Here is a 16,743-nt window from a genome sequence, read left to right as displayed (position 1 = left end):
GTGTGGAACGTTTAATTTGTTGAACATGCCGCACAAACGATTAACCCCCGTCACACGTACTTACCTTCCATACGACCTTGATGTGGGCGGCGAACGTCCACTTCCTGGAGTGGGAGGGACGTTCGGCGTCACATCGACGTCATGCGACAGCCGGCCAATAGAAGCGGAGGGGCGGAGCTGAGTGGGACGTAAACATCCCGTCCCACCTTCTTCCTTCCGCATTGTGGGCCGGGAGCCGCAGGACGTAGGTAAGATTTGTTCATCGTTCCCGGGGTGTCACACACTGCAATGTGTGCTACCCCGGGTACGATGAACAATCTGACGTGCAATTCTAGAGAAAGGTACGATGTGTATGCGATGAACGTTTTAACGTTCAATCGCAATTGCACGTAGCTGTCACACACTGCAATGTAACTTACGATGCCGGATGTGCGTCACTTACGACGTGACCCCGCCAACACATTGTAAGATACATTGCAGCGTGTAAAGCAGGCTTAACTGGGGAGATGTCACTTGGTGGCCATTGCCTGGATTCCGTGTCCTGGGGACGCTTTTTAAAAGGGGTATATTTAAAGGGGAGATTAAATGAAAGTTTATCACGTGATGCCACTTGCGGGATGCGGCTATGTAGATGGAGCCACCGCTACACAGTTTTCATTACTGGTGCTAGTGATGGTGGCAGCCTGGATGTTAGGCCCTCCACAAGCAGGGCCGGGCCACAGAGGATAGGTGATGTGGAAGGGGGCAGAAAGAAGGTAGGCCACACAAGGGGTTGTAGTGTAACTGGTTCCTTTACTCACAGTGAGATGGAAACTGGTCACTCGAGGAAGGCTGGTCTTGACTGCTGGTCACCTTAGTCCCAGTGCTGGTTTAGTGACCTGGTGTCTAATTTCTCCTGCACCTGTCTTTGGTTGGTGGGTCCCTGTTGCTTGGAGTGTCTGGGGGTCCCCTCCTAGTAGACTCTCAACTGTAGTTTTTGATCCCTGTGGGGTCAGAGTCTCTGGTCCTGTTCCCCGGTTCTCCAGTTGCTACTGTGTACCGAACTTCAAGGTCAGTGAGGTCCTTGATGGTCCCCCCTCACTGTGCAGATTTTATCAGGTCTGCCTGGAGCGTTTGCCTGACCAAGGATTCTGTACCCCGTCGGTGCTATGGTTCTGGGAGCACTCCACCGGCAACCACACACCTGGACCCTCAGGTCACCGTCACACTCCTGTCAGTGCTTCCACTCACTTCCTCTGTCACCGACCAACTCACTTTGACTCTCCACTGTCTACCCCTCTCACCTGGTCGTCTAGTGGATTGGATCGGCTCAACCTCTAAGTGGACATCCATAGGTCCAACCCTAGTCTGTTACCAGTCTATGGGAAATTTGGGGGAAAACAGGGATTAACTGGAATGTTTCGTTGTTACCGGCACTGGTCTTCTGGGTCCCTGGGGGTAGGCCCTGCATCCTGGTGGGGATGCAGTACCTTGTAGCTCCCTGATGGCTTCAGGGGCGCTACAATTATTGGACATGTGAACTTAACCTAAGAAGGCTTTATTCAATAGAACCTAACATTTTCATCAGCATGGACCAAAATCTATCTAAAGTGGCCAGCTTTCAGATCTGTTCTAACGGATCCGTTCTAAAAGATGATTACAGGACATGTGAATTTAGCCTTAAAGAGTACCAGTCACCAAATCAAAAGTTTTTGCTTTTACTTAATTCCCATTACTCTTCTTAGTATGTTTTTTTATTCTGTTTTCATTAGATCTGCTATATAGAGATATGGGCCTTTTTAATTAGTGCTATTTTTTATGGTCTTTTGTAAGTGGGAAACATCACAACATATTGCAGTATATTTTCATTTAGAATGGACTTGTCTCTGTAATATGTTGCCTTTATATCAGAAAGCATATTCAGGTAATTGATCCACTTTAAAATGCCTCTACTTTCTAATTGGTTCTATGAAAAAGATACACTATTTTGGATAGGCTTTATCATTGAAAAGGCAAAGCATTATAAATATAGAGAATGGTGAGCATTCAGTCTTATACATGCTTTGAGCACTAGAAGAGAGGAATGGATGGATTACAGAATCAACAAGCAATGCATGACAAACATTTCAAGCAGAGATGCAACAAGCTATTTTAAGTATTGCCTAACATAAGGTTATAGTTGAATGAAGGGACATTACACACTAGGGCAAAAATCTCCATGCATCTCCAGACACTATATCTTAATACAGTAAGAAACAAATTGCATCAGTCCACAGAGTGTATGATATGTCTAGTGCAGGATCAACAACTGTCTCAGTATCAGAAAATATGCCCCCAATCCATTATATAATAAATAGTGTTTATTGTTCGGGACTACTCGATACTCAATCGAGCATCGGGGAGCTCAAGACGTTCGATACTCGATAGAGTAAATTGGTACTTGGACCTTGTTTGATGCTTGATGTTGGTACTCGGGCCCAACATGTTTCGTGCCTGATTTTTAGCCAATAAACATACAAGGATTGCCTGCCAATCACGGTAATGTTGTAGCCAAGTTGGCTACTGGCCTTATAATAATTGGCTGGCCGCATAGCATCATTGGATCTATATATCTTCCTCCCACCATGGTGAGTTCCAGCAGACAAGTGACCCCACACAAGAGTGACAGAAGGAGATCATGTACGGTCATGACCAAATATTTAAGCAGCCATGGTAAGAAGAAGCCGACAGTGGAGATTGGCAATTACTGTCTTAAGAGGTGGATGATGATGAGACACAGTTGCCAACAAGTGATGTTAAGTCAACAAGCCAGGGAGAGGACCAGAGTGCGGAAGTGGAAGATGAGATGGTGAATGATGAAGTCACTGACCTGGCAAGGAGCCATGCAGAGCAAGCATAACAGTGCAGATGGGGAAGGATTTGCAGCATTGCAATGGAAAGGAAGAAGCCGGGGGATCACCAGGGGGAGAAGGCAGACAACTGTTGTCCAGAGCCCAGGCCAAGGGTTAGGTGTTCCTCAGTCTGGCATTTTTTTAAGGAAAGTGCAAAAGACAAGAAAAAAGCTCAGCACATACCAGATCATTACCAACCTGACCCCACCAAGATGCTCAGGCACATGTCAACCATGTACCTAACTTGGTGGGCCAAACGCCTGGGTCCACAATCAGTGCCTCCGGGTGACACCACTTTCTCTTCCCCTGTGCTGCATGCTGGGCAAATCCTTGTCCAGGACGCAGGTGCGGATGCCTCTCGCCCTACACCTGTTGTTGTACATTCGCGACCACCATCAGCAACACGTCCACTTCCTTGTCCCAGCGTAGCATTCATCTGTCCCTACCTCAGGCCCTGGAATGCAAGCGTAAATATTTTAACAATTGTCAAATAAGTTATTATGAGGCCTTCTCCTACAAGTCTTCCAGGGAGTATTGCATTCTCTAATTTTAATTTTTGCCAGCTTTATACTTAGTGCATAGGTTTTTTGAGTTGGCTTTATTACTATAGGGCTAGCTGTTGGAGAAGGCATAGTTTACAATTATAGGCAAGATTTCTTTCCTTACAGTCCTTGCTGCTGCAACCCAAATCCGAAAGTCCTCTTCCGGGTTACATTTATTAGATTCTATTCCCTATTAATACTGATGTTCGCTGCATATGTAATTTTACATGTGCAAGGCATGTGGTAAGAGATGGGTAATTAGACGTGCTGCTGATGGCGCACACAAAAGCCGAGGTTGTGGACCAGGTGATACTGCCTGCTACATGAGCACAACAAATCCATAAGACCTATCTTCCTGTATCATTTTGTAGGGGGGCACGAGACATAACTCCTTAAGGAGGAACAGTAAAAACATGTTGGTTGAATAGCAGACAATACCCAGTCTTGGAGTCACAATCTTTTTAAAATTGTACCAGAAATGAATCACAGTTACCTCTCTACATTTCTTCCAGGGTGTAGTGCAATGCTTCCATGTAATTTTAACTACGCCTTGCAGTAAGTCATAAGCTTTCTGTAATGCTCGCCAGGCGAGCACATGGTTAGTGGATCTATTGAACTGAAGGTACTGTTCACTGGCCTAGAGGAGCAAACTGGATCGGTCACCGAGTTTTTACTAACGCCACCGGAGGTGGCAGTAGAGACACATGCTGGTAGGTAGCCAACAGAGAGCAGCCCCAGGGGATCAACCTTACCTCGGCAGCTGGTGCCATGAATACAAAAAGTGTCTGGTTATAGAAACAGCAGCCAGTGTCATGTATTCTGCTGATATAGATGGATGGTTGGAGTAGCAGCAGCTGACGTGGATACTTGCAGCAGCAGCAGATATTGTAGAAAACGGCCGGCACAAATACTTGCAGCAGCGGATATAGTGGAAGCGGCCGGTGTAGATAGTTGCAGCAGACTTGTAATGCACTAAAACACAGGTATGAATCAGCAACAGCACAATAACAGCAGCAGCACTTGTAGACCTGAGAGCTAGCAACGTATAGAACAAATTACCCAGGCACCTCATTTAAGGGGAAGGTGCCTTAAATACCTCATGCCTCTCAGCCAAGCTGAGAGGCACTTCGGATCAGGGCATACTGGCCCTTTTAAAAAAAAAAAAAAGGAGCATGTCTGCGCGCACCCTACCAGCATTCCCAGGAGAACTGTGAGGTCTATGCAAGCCCTGGGAAACAGCAGAATAGACCGGGGACAGATTAGCCACCGCTGGGTGCCCAGAAAGGCAAAAGTGGTGGTATCCCCGCTAGTGAAGGAGGGCAGGACAGCGAGGGGATACCGGTATAAGCATTGAGCTTTCCCAGTTTCAGAGTCAGAATGTTTTTAAAATTGTAATAGAATTAAATTAAAGTGCTCCCTCTACGTTTATTCCAGGGTGTGTAGTGCGATGCCTCCTTCTTATTTTAGCTGGGCCTCTCTCTGAATGCACAGGTTTCCCCAGTTTGGGAGTCAGAATGGTTGTTTTTAAAATTGTACCAGAATTGAATCAGAGTTTCTCCTCAGTCTCACACCTTAATAATAGGGAAAAAAAACCCTGTATTCTGAGGCCCTAGCTCTACGTGTCTTCCAGGGTGATTTCAGTCCCTCTTTGTAATTTTTGGATAGACCCTGCACTTATTGCATAGGGTTTACCAGTCTTGGAGTGCCACTCCTTAAAAATTGTAGAAAAAAAATTGTCTGAGACCCTGCTGCATAGTCTTTATGAGTGTAGGACTTCCATTAACTATTTTAACAGAATGTGTATAAGACTCTCCTTTATGTCTAATACAGGGTGTATCGGAGACCGTCTTCCATCTAATTTTGGCCAGTCCTTGTCCGCATAGGCTTTATGAGTTTCAGAAACCTTCCTTCATAAATTAAACATAATGTGTCTGACCACGTTACACACCACATGCCCAGATAAGGTAGTAAAATGTTAAAATTAAATTAAATGTTTAATGTTTTTTTCACCATTGAAAGCAATGAGAAAGTTCAAAAATGCAGCAAAAATGCTATGTGTGAAGCATAAGGAGGAGTCATTTATTTTTTTTCCTCATTTTTAATTTGTCGTATATACAAGTCATTATACATGAAAGAATATTTCCAAAGATTTTTTCCTATAAAATCCATTTTATTATTGGTTTTATATGTTTTATTGTAAGTCCCTAAATGTGTTGTAATACTCTGACAACATTGTTTCCAGCAATGACCTGGGAGTCAAAGTTGCATCAAGGCATTTTCCCTATACTATTCCCCTTCAATTTATTGGCTGTTTCCATCCATTTCAGCGATTTTCATGCCCGACAAATGTCCTGGGAGTCTCATCCGAAAAAATGCTTGAGTTTCCCATTGACTTCCATTATACTTGTTACACAAGACAATTGCTCAATTACCGAGTACCGAGCATCCAAATTCATCACTAATAATAAAAATGTAATTAATACTGGCAAATATTGCTCCATCCATGGATGTTCCTATATTAGTGAGCGCTGATCTATATATATAATTGCCTTATTCTGTCTGTCTGTCTGTCATGCTCCAAAATTGTGTCACCGTGACAGGTCCCTTAGTTACCCGATGTGTATCATAGTTACCAGTGTACACCGGCTCACACTCACTCTCACACACACCTCACACACACATCACATCGCATCCACACATCAAGGTCCTGCAGCTGCGGAACATACACACACATAACAGCACACACACACACACATACACACACACACAAATCAGATCACACTCACACACACCTCACACATCACATCGCATCCACATACTCACAGCATCCTGGGATATCGCTTGCTTCTCGGCGGCGATACTGTGCTGTTGTGAGCTTCCAGGACCTGCCGGGGATCACATGGCCAGAAGCATGTGATATCCCCGGATGTTGTGAGTATCAGCGCGTATGTGCAATATCGTCAGTGTGTGTGTCTTTGTGTGTGAGTGTATGCGATCGGGTGTGTGTGAGTGTATGCGATCGGGTGTGTGTGAGTGTATGCGATCGGGTGTGTGTGAGTGTATGCGATCGGGTGTGTGTGAGTGGATGCGATCGGGTGTGTGTGAGTGGATGCGATCGGGTGTGTGTGAGTGGATGCGATCGGGTGTGTGTGAGTGGATGCGATCGGGTGTGTGTGAGTGGATGCGATCGGGTGTGTGAGTGTCGGCAGAGGAGCACGGCGTGCTGGAGGAGGCTGGGAGCAGAGAGGCTGATCATGGGGAAGGCTGGGAGGAGAGAGGCTGATGCTGGGGGAGGCTGGGAGGGGGAGGGGGAGGCTGGGACGAGGGAGGCTGATGCTGGTGGAGGCTGATGCTTGGGGAGGCTGATGCTGGGGGAGGCTGGAAGGAGAGAGGCTAATGCTGGTGGAGGCTGATGCTTGGGGAGGCTGATGCTGGGGGAGACTGGGAGGGGAAGGCTGATGCTGAGGGAGGCTGGGAGGAAGGAGGCTGGGAGGAGAGAGGCTGATCCTGGGGAAGGCTGGGAACGGGAGGCTGATGCTGAGGGAGGCTGGAAGGAGAGAGGCTGATGCTGGGGGAGGCTGGAAGGAGAGAGGCTGATGCTGGTGGAGGCTGAAGCTTGGGGAGGCTGATGCTGGGGGAGACTGGGAGCGGAAGGCTGATGCTGAGGGAGGCTGGGAGGATGAGGCTGGGAAGAAGGAGGCTGGAAGGAGAGAGGCTAATGCTGGTGGAGGCTGATGCTTGGGGAGGCTGATGCTGGGGGAGACTGGGAGGGGAAGGCTGATGCTGAGTGGGGCTGGGAGGAAGGAGGCTGGGAGGAGAGAGGCTGATCCTGGGGAAGGCTGGGAACGGGAGGCTGATGCTGAGGGAGGCTGGAAGGAGAGAGGCTGATGTTGGGGGAGGCTGGAAGGAGAGAGGCTGATGCTGGTGGAGGCTGATGCTTGGGGAGGCTGATGCTGGAGGAGACTGGGAGCAGAAGGCTGATGCTGAGGGAGGCTGGGAGGATGAGGCTGGGAAGAAGGAGGCTGGGAGGAGAGAGGCTGATCCTGAGGAAGGCTGGGAAGAGGAGGCTGATGCTGAGGGAGGCTGGAAGGAGAGAGGCTGATGCTGGGAGAGGCTGGAAGGAGAGAGGCTGAGGCTGGGAGGAGAGAGGCTGATGCTGGGGAAGGCTGATGCTGAGGGAGGCTGGGAGGGGAAAGCTGATGCTGGGGAAGGCTGGTAGGATGGAGGCTGGGAGGAGAGACGCTGATCCTGGGGAAGGCTGGGAGAGGGAGGCTGATGCTGGAGGAGGCTAGAAGGAGAGAGGCTGATGCTGGCGGAGGCTGATGCTGGGGGAGGCTGGAAGGAGAGAGGCTGATGCTGGTGGAGGCTGATGCTTAGGGAGGCTGGGAGAGGGAAGCTGATGCTGAGGGAGGCTGGGAGGAGGGAGGCTGGGAGAGGTAGGCTGAGAGAAGAGAGACTGATGCACACACACACACACACACACACACACACACACACACGCGCGCGCGCGCACTGCACAACACACCACACACACACACACACACACTGGGAACCACAAACAACTGCCCTACACAGACACCCACACACACAGACAACGCTGCACACACACAACACCCAACACACAAACACCGCGGCACACACAAATATACGCACATACCGCACAACACACACATTGCACAAAACATACCTCCCCCCAAAACACACCACACACACACAAACCGCGCAACACACACACAACGCTACAGACACACAGCGCTCCACAAACAACGCAACACACGCAACACACATACAACACCGCTCTCACCCCCCGTCACACCCAGACAACACCCAGAACATGTACAGCGCCCTACACAAACACTTGGTAACTACACACAACAACATCTATATATATATATATATAACAAAAATCATACATGAACTACACAATACGTAAATTCTAGAATACCCGATGCGTAGAATCGGGCCACCTTCTAGTAACTACATAAGCACCTGTAAGGCCGGGGTCACACAACCGAAGATTTTCTCATACGAGAGAATTAGGTGAATGATGCTAATGATACTCTAATGATACTCTGTTCCAACCATGATTTCAGTTTGGTCCGAGTGTCAGAATAGTACAATCCAATTCTCTCAGATGTGGGAATTGGAGCACAGTATGAGGAGAAGATGGATAACAAAATTTCTTCATCATCTCTATTGAATCAGTGAGCAGAAATTAGACTGCACTCTGATGTCATCCAAGTGGAGTGTGATGAATTCCGCATGCTCGTTTACTTCCATTGCCGAGTACAATCCAAGATAATCGGATTCAAATTGGACATACTGTTAGTTTTTTAAAAATCTGACATGTCAACGACCCCATAGGCTAATATTGGTCCAAGTGTGATACGATGTTTTGTCAGATTGCACTCAGACACAAAATATAAAGGTGTGAGTGAGCCCTTAGATAGTTGGATGGAACTTAATGCAAGAAATTTTGGAGTGTCAGCGAGTGCATGAGTATACAAAAAGCAACACAGTAAAGGAAAAGATATAAACAGCTGCACATCCATCATCAAATGGAAAATACTGTAAGGCAAACTAATACAGAAAACATCTAATGACAATTAAAAGTGTCAATCTGATAATCTGTCATACAATCATAAAACAAATATGTCTTGATTTATGATGTGCTAGTTTCAGTTACATATACGCTCATGTTCTTTCTCTGCATCATTACTGTTACACTTTATATTCTTCTTATTTTTATGCTTATGTGCTTACATCTTACCAATATTACTGTGCATATGCACCTACAGCGATCTATCTTGTCTATGTCGCTCAGAGTAGCATGACAACTGTCAGAGAGCCACAATAACATTTATTCTTCCATCCATGTTTAACATGGCAGGTAATTGGGTGATGTCAACATCTGCTCTTGGTGTGATAATATGTTGGATGCAATCATAATACAAATGTAGAATCTACAAAGTTAGAAAAAGCGACATAACCCATGGTATAGCCAGAAAGTCTTATTTTATTCCACAGTGTGCATTAAAAATGCGGGAGAAGAGCCGGGTGCAGGCCCTTTATGGACGACGGCCGTTTCGCGCCTGCTAGCACTTCTACGGGCCCATTAGACCCGTAGAAGCACTAGCAGGCACGAAACCGCCGTCGTCCGTAGCAGGCTAGCACCCGGCTCTTCTCCCACATTTTTAATTCCCACTTCAGAATAAAATAAGATTCTCTGGCTATACCGTGAGTTGTGCCGCTTCTTCTGACCTTGTGAATTCTACATTTATATTATAATTGCATCCAACATATTATCACATTGGCCATTTTTTTGGGGAGGCATCGGTCCTAGAATATCCTTTGGGGGTGAGACCAACAGCCTCCTGCCATTCAGCAGTTTTATTTTTTAGATGTATTGGGTTGTCTAGTATAATAAAGTTTTTTCGATATGATGGTGGATGGGAAGCAGTTTTTGTGGGTGTAACTTTTCCTTTCCTGTGCGGGCCTTAGTAAGTAGATAATCGCTCCTTAACAAGCAATGTTATGGGGCTTGTATAATAGCCTATGTAATAAGCTTGTGAACCATCTCGTCAGCAATGACTTGGAATACAGTGACAATATAGTATGCATAGTATTCGGTCTACAGACTTCATTATATGTACTTATACTAAAGGAAGCCTTCCTGTATTCCTTGTGTAAGGAGATTTTATCCCCGGATGTCTATTATAAGAACACGACCAGCTGCCTGCCTGCAGAAACTTAAGAAAGAGCCATGTAGTCTGCATTTAAATTTGGTTAGGCCTCTATAAGGAATGAACTGACTTTAAAAATAAGCAATAAGTTTGTGCGAGAAAACATATGGAAATGCTCATTCAGTAGAACTAAGTATATCACATAGGTTAATCATTATGTTTGGACTAATTGACACTCAACATATCCATTTGCATATAGTCGATGCCAGCAGACTGGATGTCTCTCCAGAGATATGTGCTGCTTTTTCCTTGTAGCAGCTGGCACCACACCCGTGCCCATTGTGCAGGTTTTTCTAATGCCTCGAATTCTCTCTTCTTTGTCTATTCATATAATAGGTTGCGTGATCCAAAATATGAATGTAAATAAGCCCTAGCTCGGAAAATAAAATGATTCAAGCCGGCATGGCACATTTTTATTGACGATGTCCATCATTGCACAAGTATGTTTTAATGAAGTAAAAATCTAAATGCATAATGGCAAATGTCTCTGGCCTATTGCACATCCCAGAGCCATGAGCATGAAGATTTGAGGGCTATAGTCTTATATAAATCGTTGAGCATGTTTGGGGCTAAAATGACTCTTTATCTGTAAAATCATATGACTATAACCAGTCAAACTAAATACTATGTCAACCACAAAAAGGAATGTTTTCTGTAGACATTGGCTCTATACCATATAGGAAAGTAACATTATAGAAGTAGATGAAAGGCTTTCTTTTTAGTATCCACAATATTATATGCGTAGTCTTCCACGGAAACATCTACATAAAACTATATCCATTGGATTTATATGGAATTAAAAAAAAAACAAACAAACACAAAATGTCTATATGTATTCATATTACTTGCTTATATAGAGCACTTTACAGACATAATCACTATCCCCATTGGGGCTCACAATCTGAATCCCCTATCAGTATGTCTGGAGTGTGGGAGGAAACCAGAGAACCTGGAGAAAACTCATGTAAACACAGAGAGAGCATACAAACTCCTTGCAGATGTTGTAAGGATAGAGTGCTAACTACTAATCCACCATTGAATTCAGATACATGTGGAGGTATTGGCAGTCATGTTCCCACCACTGAAGACACTAATTACATTGTTGTATTGTTATGTTGTGCAATGTAAATTGTCTTGTGTCTTTTGTAAATATTGTGTTGTGTGATTTCTTATATAATGTAATATATTGTGATGTACAAAGTGATAGGTGTTAGTAATAAAATGTAACATATGGTGATATATTTGGTATGATATATGATGTATAGCAGTGTTAAATGTAGGATTTTTAGTAAGAGAGTTCTGCCCAGCAACAAAGTGCAGGGTCAGAAGAGTTTAAGGGAACATGTCACCAGTTTTGGGGTCGATAAGCTGTGGCAACCACCAGTTGGCTCTTATATACAGCATTCTAATATGGTGTATATAAGAGCCCAGGTTGCTGTGTAGAATGTAAAAATCACTTTATAATGCTTACCTAAATGGTCACTGCCATGGAGTAGAGTAATATGAGCTTCTCCGTTCTCCGGTGTCAGCGCCTTCTCTTTTGGCCATCTTTGTTGTCCTTCTTCTGAAGTCGGGGTGCATGACGCATAATACATCATGCACACTCCCTGTCATTGAGGTCCTGCGCAGGCATTGTAGTGCGCCTGCGCGGGACTGGCGAATGTGTATGATGTAGAATGCGTCATGCACACAGGCTTCAGAAGGAGGACGAAGATGGCCGAAAGAGAAGGTGCCCATATGACCCAACTCCACCACAGCGACCGTTTTAGGTAAGTATTATAAAGTGCTTTTTACATTCTACACAGCGGCCTGAACTCTTATATACAGCATGTTACAATGCTGTATATAAGAGCCCGGTGGTGGTGGCCGCAGGTTTTAGGCCCCACATCTGCTGACAGGTTCCCTTTAAGTGTTGGATTTAGCCCACCCTGGGAGAGGTCAGCTGACAGGGAAAGTGACAGTTCATCTTGGAAGAGCCTGTGAAGACTTAGTGAGTGAACATGATGGATGTGTAGTCAGTCGGTCATGAAGGTCGCATACAGTGGGGGGTTTGTGCTAGTGATGGAGAGGAGACGGAAGGCAAGATAGCGTGGCCAGCCGACATCAGCAGTAGTATGCGGCCTACATGGGTTCCCTGCCCGCACGGCTAAAATCCACACACCCAGACAGGCAGTACCAGGTATTTCATGTAGCTTGAAGGGCGTCCAGATTCAATTCCTCGCCTGTACAGCCAGTACAATAGACACCTATGGGTGGTTTGTACTATGTGGATGTTGTACTCAATCATAATACAGTCATGTTTATGAAGTCCCAGTGATGTTTACTTTGGAGGATGCTCTGTTAAAATGACCCTGATTTTCTCTTTTTAGGCCTCATGCTTGTGGGATCAGTATGACATGAATCAGAGTGTACCGCTATGCCTCTGATTATACAAATGGAAACAATTATTTACACTGGTATAGTGCAGAAAAATAGTTGACGGCACCATATGGCAGTACATGGAATTCCCACAGGTCTTTATTTGACAACAGCGGCATTACAATAAGAGGAGTACACAGGGGGAAACTAGAACCATATGAAGAAACGCTAGAAGACATTTATAGATACATTACATAACTTTATACATGTACATTCTCATTACTCAGAAAATCCAGATGATACTAGAAGAAAACGTCTCTGTTAATAATGTGGCTGGTAGTATAAATTGGATCAGAGTTGATAACCTTTGTCCGGCAGTTATCTCATATTTTTGGGCAACGTTATAAATAAAAACAAAACAAACAAACCAAAGTTCACTACAGCACAAATATCTGCCATGTGTACAGACCTACAGTATATGTATGCCCAGCATATGAAAATTCATTGCGACCTATAAATGCAGAGTGAAGAAATGGGCAACCAAACCAAGATTTTATGGAGTAAAGGAGGATAGAGGTTTGAGGCTTTCCCTTGGAAACAACTTAGGGGTACTTTGCACACTACGACATCGCAGGTGCGATGTCGGTGGGGTCAAATCGAAAGTGACGCACATCCGGCGTCGCTGTCGACATCGGAGTATGTGAATCTTTTTTACTACGATTAACGAGCGCAAAAGCGTCGAAATCGTATGATTGGTGTAGCGTCGGGCATTTCCATAATTTCGGAAGGACCGATGTTACGATGTTGTTCCTCGTTCCTGCGGCAGCACACATCGCTGTGTGTGAAGCCGCAGGAGCGAGGAACATCGCCTTACCTGCGTCCCGGCTGCAATGAGGAAGGAAGAAGGTGGGCGGGATGTTTACGTCCTGCTCCTCTCCGCCCCCCTGCTTCTATTGGCCACCTGCCGTGTGACGTCGCTGTGACGCCGCACGACCCGCCCCCTTAGGAAGAAGGCGGTTCGCCGGCCAGAGCAATGTCGCAGAGCAGGTAAGTGCATGTGAAGCTGCCGTAGCGATAATGTTTGCTACGGCAGCTATCACAAGATATCGCAGCTGCGACGGGGGCGGGGACTATCACGCTCGGCATCGCTACCATCGGCTTGCGATGTCGTAGTGTGCAAAGCACCCCTTAGACTTCCCCTCCTATGGAGGAAAAAACAAAGTCATATTAGTAAAGTTCTACCACCTTGATTCCAACTGACACCAATGAGAAATATTAAGTGCCGGTTAAGCTATCTATACCTTTAAGGACATGTTCACTTGGATGTATTTTCAATCGATGTGTTGTCCATGTGTAGAACGGACAGCGCACGGACTCAATGTTAGCCTATGTGATATTGCACATGGGCTACTTTTCACATGGTCCTCTAGTTCATGTAATAAAATTACAGCATGATCCGATTTATGGATCAGAATATTAAATATAATTAGCAGGCAGCGCCTGCACTCAGCCGCTATGTGTAGGGACACTTGAGCTGCACATGGAGCCGGTCCCATCAACATGTTTGTGGACGTGACTAGTGTGATAAATTTGGTGGCTGTGTGAACTTAGGAGTACTTCTCACATAGCGAGATCGCTAGCGAGATCGCTGCTGAGTCACGGTTTTTGTGACGCACCAGTGACCTCATTAGCGATCTCGCTGTGTGTGACACTGAGCAGCAATCTGGCCCCTGCTGTGAAATCGCTGCTCATTACGCACAGTGCTGGTTCATTTTTTTGACGTTGCTCTCCTGCTGTGAAGCACATATTGCTGTGTTTGACAGCGAGAGAGCAACGATCTGAATGTGCAGGGAGCCAGGGTCTGGCAGCCTGCGGTAAGCTGTGACCAAGGTAAATATCGGGTAACCAAGCGAAGTGCTTTGCTTAGTTACCCGATGTTTACCTTGGTTACTAGCGTCCACCACTCTCAGGCTGCCAGTGCTGGCTCCCTGCACACGTAGCTAGAGTACACATCGGGTAAATAAGCAAAGCGGTTTGCTTATTAACCCGATGTGTACTCTGGCTAGGAATGCAGGGAGCCAGCGCTAAGCGGTGTGCGCTGGTAACCAAGGTAAATATCGGGTAACCATTCGCTTGGTTACCCGATATTTACCTTAGTTACCAAGCGCATCATCGCTTCCACGCGTAGCTGGTGGCTGGGGGCTGGTCATTGGTCGCTGGTGAGATCTGCCTGATTGCCAGCTCACCAGCGACCATGTAGCGACGCACCAGCGATCCTGACCAGGTCAGATCGCTGGTGGGATCGCTGGAGCGTCGCTAAAGTGTGACGGTACCCTTAGCCTAAGCCTATTAATATGTACACACTTTACAAAATGTAATTATGATAAAACATGTAAGGTCATCTTCACACTATAGGGGACAATTTTGGTGATAAGTTCCCTTTAAGACCACGTTCACATATTCAGTCAGTATTCATCAGTATTTGTAGTCAAAATCAAGTGTGGAACAATTAGAGGAAAAGTATAATAGAAACACGAGCACCACTTCTGCATTTATCACCCACTCCTGGTTTTGGCTTACAAATACTGAGAGAAAAATACTGAATGTGTGAACATGGTCTTAACCCCTTCAGCCCCCGGGCACTTTCCGTTTTTGCGTTTTTGTTTTTTGCTCCCCTTCTTCCGAGAGGCGTAACTTTTTTATTTTTCCATCAATCTTGCCATATGAGGGCTTGTTTTTTGCGGGCCGAGTTGTACTTTTAAATGAAACCATAAGTTTTACCATATAGTGTACTGGAAAACGGCAAAAAAATTCCAAGTGCGGAAAAATTGCAAAAAAAGTGGGATTGTACAATAGTTTTTGGGATATTTTATTCACCGTGTTCACTATATGGTAAAACTGATGTGTGGGTATGATGCCTCAGGTCGGTGCGAGTTTGTAGACACCAAACATGTATAGGTTTACTTGTATCTAAGGGGTTAAAAAAAATTCACAAGCTTGTCCAAAAAACGTGGCGCACGTTTTGCGCCATTTTCCAAAACCCGTAGCGTTCTCATTTTTCAGGATCTGAGGCTCAGTGATGGCTTATTTTTTGCGTCTCGACCCGACGTTCTTAACGGTACCATTTTTGCGCAGATGCTACGTTTTGATCGCCTGTTATTGCATTTTGCGCAAAATTTGCGGCGACCAAAAAACGTAATTTTGGCGTTTGGAATTTTTTTGCCGCTACGCCGTTTACTGATCAGATTCATTGATTTTATATTTTGATAGATCGGGCATTTCTGAACGTGGCGATACCAAATCTGTGTGTATTTTTTATTTTTTTAACCCTTTAATTTTCAATGGGGTGAAAGGGGGGTGATTTGAACTTTTAGGTTTTTTTATTTTTGTTTAATTTTTTAAAAGTTTTTTTTTTTACTTTTTTTTTTATTTTACTAGTCCCCCTAGGGGGCTATTGCGATCAGCAATCCGATCGCTTTGCACTATCTGCAGATTTCAGCTACAGAGCTGAGAACTGCAGATTTGCTGCTTCACTTTCAATGCCGGCTGTATTCCGGCATTGAGAGGAAGTGACTCATGTTAGCTACAGGCGTCATCACATGACCCTGTGCTACCATGGCAACCGCCGAAAGTCACGTGATCATGTCACGTGACTTCCGGTGGGGGCGGGGTAAGTCACTGTCATGGCGGCGCCCATATACATATTGCTGCCAAGACTTTGGCAGCGAAATGTAAGGGGTTAATGGCCGTGGGTGGAAGCGATTCCACCCGCGGCTAGCAGGCACACATATCAGCTGTTGATAACAGCTGATATGTGCGCCGATCGCCGCCGCCCGCCGGCGGCAGGGGGCGGGGCTTACCGGCACACGATCCATGACGTATCTAGTACGTCATGGGTCGTTAAGGGGTTAAAGGGAATATATCACCAGATTTGTCCCCTATAAGCTGTAGCAGGGCAGAGCAAAGTGCACATGTGCAGGAGTGCACTGTGTGAATGTAGTAGGATGTGTCATCCACATGGAGCAGGGAAGGAGGTCGGCAATGGAAGGAAGAGAAGAAGCGTCGGACCTTGACAAGCGACACCCATTGGACCGGACTGCCCCTCCGAGGTGAGTGCAATAAAAGTATTTTTTTTATACTATACAGATTGGCCTGGGCTCTTATATACGCTATTCTAGAATGCTGTTTTTAAGAGCTCACCGGTGCTGGACGCATCTTGTAAGGGACAAT

The sequence above is a fragment of the Anomaloglossus baeobatrachus genome, chromosome 4, assembly GCF_048569485.1.
Source record: "Anomaloglossus baeobatrachus isolate aAnoBae1 chromosome 4, aAnoBae1.hap1, whole genome shotgun sequence".
Lineage (NCBI taxonomy): Eukaryota > Metazoa > Chordata > Amphibia > Anura > Aromobatidae > Anomaloglossus > Anomaloglossus baeobatrachus.
This window is presented reverse-complemented; position numbering follows the sequence as displayed.